The following is a 5,154-nucleotide window of genomic DNA, read 5'->3' on the forward strand; positions in this document are numbered from 1 at the left end:
CCTGCCTCCCTGCACTCGCGCCCCGGAGAATAGCTCGGCTCGGCTCGCTCCGGCCCCTCCTCGCTGCTCTCTCCTTCCTCCTCCCCACCCCCTACAGGGATCTGACTAATATGCTTGGGCTCTGCTTGCCAGCTCAGCTGGAAAGGAATTTAACCATTGCGTGGCCTGGAGGGAAGGAGTGGAGAGCCCAGACCTCCCTCCCTCACCCGGGACCCCTGGTCTGGGTCCCTGCCCGGCCGTGCTCCCTTGGATGCTGCCCAGAGGATGATGGAGGACAAGGGATGCACGGTGCCAGCACCCCATGGAGAGTTGTGGTCCCAGCCCCAAACCTACACGCGTGCAATAACCCTCGTGGGCTCCCTCGGGGGTGTCCTGATTTCCTATAAACAAAATGCAGAACCCCAGTGCCGTGGTCCCCGTGGCTCGACCTGTGGGAGCCCCTCATCTAGCCACAGGTGCTCCCTAGGCACCCACATCCCTGCCTGCAGCCCACCACAGGCCTCCACGCTGCGTGAGGGTGGCAGCTGCGATCCCACACGATGCTGCTCAGGGGTAACAGTGGGACCAGCAGCTCCAGCCCCACAGCTGTGAGGTCTGCAGGGAGTGACCCCCGGGTTCAGGGATCCATGGCTCAGCCCTGCTGCAGTGCAGCTCTGGCAGGAGCTGCCAGCCCTCTGCCGACTGCCGGGACTCAGCTTCTCCTTCAGCACAGGGGGTAGGAAGCCGGCGCAAAGGCAGGGTCACACCTGGGTAAAAACCACGCAGGGAGAAAGCTCCTCCGAGGCTAAACCCGGGTGCTAAAACGCGAGTGTTTGCGCAGACCCCCTCCACTCTCCCTCCTTGCCAGCCAGGCTCTGAGCACAAGCAGATTTCCCAGCACAGGAGTGGGAGACACGGTGCTGCTTTACAGCAGGACAAGCAAAGCACAAAGCCTTGACCAAGGTTATCCCAGAGGGTCTGTGACAGAGCTGACCCTCCCCTGCCTCTCCGAGGCTCCAGCTTGCTGGTATATTGCAGCATCTCCCTGCTCGGCCAAAAACTCCCCTTGAAATCTCCTGGCCAATGCAGAAGGACTCCAAGGCCAGAAATCCTAAGCTCAGCACCCCAGCGCTGAGCAGAGCCACGAGGCACCGGCTCAGCCGCTGCTCACCCCCCGCGCTGGCTGGCTCAGCCTGGCTGCTCCAGGGCCAGGGCACAAACCGTCCTGGAGGAGGACACTGCCCTTCCCGGAGCCTGCTGCCGGCAGAGCTGGAAGTACAGCCCCTCCGGAGATGGAGCTGGAATTACAGCCCCTCTGGAGATGGGGCTGGGGAGAAGGAGAGGGCACTGGGCACAAGGCAGGGACCCGTCGAGCACAGGATCACCCTTTAGCTGCTGGGATGCTCTGTAGAGTGAGGTCCAGCACTGCAAAAGGGATCTGAAATAAGAAGATGTCTTCTCTCCAAATCCTCCCTTAAATGGCAGTTCTGATGTAAAATAGGGTAGGATGGAGTTCAGTGCTTGTTTTCTCTGCAGGACGCAAGTGTGGCTCAGCCTGGGACTGTGGAGCCAGGCTGGGTCCTCACCGACAGCCCCACAGGAGCACGATCTGCAGCCGTGGCTCTGCTCTCCCAAACGTCCCTGCAGAGCCATAGCCCGGTGCAGGGCTCAGGGCAGGAGACAGGAGGGAAATAAGCATCCAGTTCACTCCTAACTTAGCTGCCAGCTGGAGCTGGAGGCAGCAGGATGGGTGTGTGGGGGACCTGTGAGTCCTCACTCTGCACCAGGAGATGTGTGGCCAGAGCCCCTGTGGCCCCACAGAGCCGGCAGTCGGGGCGTGAAAGAAGTGATGGCAGGACACAGCCAGGAGCCGGAGCAGGACCAGGCTCTGACCATCCCTAGGTGAGTAAAACCACTCCCATTCCAAATTCCCTGGTGCCTTGGGAGCTCCCTCCAGCCCTGCCTTCCCCACAAGCCCTGCAGCAACCTCAGCAGCCAGGAAACGCTGGCAGGAGTGAAAGGGATAGAGAAATTGCAGGCAGCAGGATGAGACATGAGCCAGCACAAGCAGGATGTGACTCGGGGGTGACTGGGACTGCCGCAGGGGTGTCATCAGGAATTGGTACCTGGGGCCCATCCTGTACCCTCCCTCTCATGCTCCTCATAGCTGAGCCCAAGCCCAACCTCTGTTCCCCACACAAGTCACCAGGTCCCATTTGTGTTTCACCACCTAAATCCTCTGTTAACAGCACAGTGATATCTTCTCCCTCCATCCACCACAGGCTTTTGCCCTCCCAAGCTGCCCGAGGCTGTTGCCCAGGGCTGTCTGTTCTACCTGGGGCTGTCCCTGTCACCACAGTGCCCCAGCCCCCTCACCCCATCTGCAGGGCACACCTGATATTTCCCAAGGTTTTTTCAGCGCAGACTGGATGGCAGCAGTGGGAGGTTTGGGGCAAAGGGGAGCTCAGACACTGGCTAGACTTTCCTCTTGTCCTGCCTCAAACCAGCTGTTGTAGCACTGCAGGAAAGAAGAAAGGAGAGGATGAAGGAGGAGAAGCAGAGAAGAAAAAAACAATACAGGAAAAATATTTTCCCCCCTACTAAACACCCAAAGCTTTGTTTATCCACCAGCCCCTCAAGCTGAGGCCAGCTGATCCCAAGGTGGCCCCTTCCATGGGTGCTGTCCTCCCTGTAGCTCCCATCTCCTAGTCCCTCACCAGCCTGTCTCCTATGTGTGCCATGACCCCTGATGGGGTCTCCATCTCATCCTCACGTTTCATAGCTCCAGCATGGCTCCCAGCCAAGGAGTTCAGCTCAATTCCCAACCCCTACCTGCATCCAGGCTCACCAGCCTTCCCTTCAGTTATTTGCTTCAGATGAGGAAAAACAGCAAACAGGGGATAGATCCAGCTGTTGAACCCAGTAAAGCCCAAATCTCCTTCTGCTTCAGCTGCTTCCTTGTTATGGGGCAGGACAACAGGGAGATGTCAGCCTGCCATGGGGCAGAGCCCAGGACACCCAACACCCTGGTAGATAAGGTCATCCCACATTCTTACAGAAAGACACCATGGAAAAGACCCTATTGCACAAACAGCTCCAACAGCGGGCAACAAAATCTCAAGGGGTCCAAGACGTTGCAGCTCTCCTTTTCCATCTCTCCCACAAGTAGGGCACAAGGACATGCTCCTAGGGGAGAGAAAATTCCAAAGCTTAGGATGGAGAACCGGCAGTGCAGGAGTACAGTTAAGCCTGGAGGCCAGGACATCCTCCTGGGACAGACCTCTGGACTCAGGAGGATGCAGGAGTAAACCAACACATCACAGCAACTCCCTAAAACACGGAGTCACTCTCTGGGTAACACAGTGTTTCCAAGGTGGGGCAAAACCTTTATCCTCCACCCATGATCCAGGAGTGTCCCCATTGTCTTTGCACGGCCAGCTCCAACCCTGGCAGGGAGGGACCAGCTGGGAGGCTGTGAGGGGACTTGCACTGTGCTCTACTCTCTGGGTCACTGTCAACTTTCTAGGAGCTGAAGGGGATTTTCTTTGTTTGGTTTTGAGGGAATAGAAAATTCACAAACAACTGGAAGATTCAAAAAGGCTGAATCATCCTGAAACTCAGGGTGAAATTGAAAAATTGTTTGGAGTGAAAAAAAGAAATACCGGTGCTGGGCAGAGGAGATGGCTTTGAAGATGTCAAACCACCTTCTCCTATCAGTCACCTGATGATCTGTTGTATTTGGGCATTTTCTAAAAGCATCTTCTTGACTTCTTCATTAAAAAAAAAAACCTATTTTTTTCAATTTAAAAAATTATCTCAATGTAAAAGAAGAAATCTAAGTAAATTAGGCAAACCCCAAACAAAACAGAACAAAACAAAAACCTTTCAGGCTAAACCAAACATTCTGGCTTTACCTAAAACAATTACTTGCACTGGGATGGGGTATTTCTTTTCTTTTCCATGTTACCAGAAATTGCCTACTAAATCCTTGTTCTGGGTTGGCATGGTCCAATTCCCACACCCAAGACATTCCATTTGGGCACCAAGCAAGACTTTCCATTCATTTTTCCAGCAACGTGGCTCTCCATCAATGAACCAGACCCATTGCAGTAACTCCCTTCTCCACGAAAGACGAACACTTTGGTTCTCCCTCCTCACAGACCTCGGAGCCTGCCCTGTGCATCCTTCACAGGACCCTCACCCAGCCTTGAGTCCCTTTAAGCCTTCTGAACAATAACTCAGCAACCCAACAGCCACCTCTACTCTTAGGCTGAAAGAACCTCCTCTGGAGAGGGGAACAGGGTCTCTTCTCAGGAGACTTGATTTCCAACCCAACCCAACCCAACCCAGCCCAACCCAACCCTACCCATCCTTCGCCTTGCCACCACCCATGCCCCAACCTCCAACCCTGCCACCCAGACCAGGTGGCATCACATCCAACTCCAAGATCACCACACAGCCATGTCCCCAAGAAGAGAGATTTACTACCCAAAAAAAAAAAGCAGTTTTCCCTAAGGATGCAGTGGGGCCAGTTGGGAGGGGGTGTTAGACAGAGATGCCAGGCTGTATTTCCACCCTCACACCTGGCTGCAGAGGCGAGCGGCAGCAGGGCTGTGCATTCCAACCCCAGGCAGAGAGGTGAAACCCCAGGAAAGTAGCAAACAAGTCGAGGCGTAAATACAGCACGAATCCACGGCACTTCAGCGTGGTTCGTTATCTCTGCTTAGACTGGAGTCGGTGGAGCCGGGTTTGAGAAGAGCAGAAATATCAGCAATTAAAGATATGTCGTGTCAAAAAAACTCTAAACTGATTAAAGTTGAAGGCTCCGTTTTCTTCTTTTCATCAGAGAACGGAATCAAAACCTGCCTGGAAAGACGCGCTCCCCCCGTTCCCAGCGCTCCGAAGGCAGTGCCTGCATCCGTCCTGCTGTGTCCCTGCATTTTAATTACCACCTTATTAATATTCATGAGGCTAGGCACTCAAGGGGGATTGCAGTCTGTCATTCTCTCTCTCTTTCTCTCTCTTTCCCCCCCCACCTCTCTCGGCTGAGTCGGTGGGGTTTTTTTTCCCTTCCCCTTCCCAACAGTTGGCGTGCTGCAGATCCGCACGCGTGTGCGCGCAGCCCCGAAGGCGCTGAGCGTGCAAGGGGCCGCGGCGAGGGGCGGCCGCCTGTGG

At 55.1% G+C, this 5,154-nt stretch overlaps 1 long non-coding RNA gene across 8 annotated transcripts in view; it reads right to left on the reverse strand.

Moving 5' to 3' along the window:
- The window catches only part of LOC108449487, an 85,238-nt gene that overhangs the window by 14,901 nt on the left and 65,183 nt on the right, over positions 1 to 5,154 (reverse strand). For 5 of the 8 annotated variants that reach the window (XR_001865644.1, XR_001865649.1, XR_001865646.1 and 2 more), the window contains exon 6: positions 2,374 to 4,913. This is a non-coding gene — a long non-coding RNA (uncharacterized LOC108449487). The remainder of the gene's footprint in view (positions 1 to 2,373; positions 4,914 to 5,154) is intronic. The other 3 variants (XR_001865643.1, XR_001865647.1, XR_001865645.1) reach the window with 2 other exon arrangements.

Source organism: Corvus brachyrhynchos, unplaced genomic scaffold, assembly GCF_000691975.1.
Source record: "Corvus brachyrhynchos isolate BGI_N302 unplaced genomic scaffold, ASM69197v1 scaffold59, whole genome shotgun sequence".
Lineage (NCBI taxonomy): Eukaryota > Metazoa > Chordata > Aves > Passeriformes > Corvidae > Corvus > Corvus brachyrhynchos.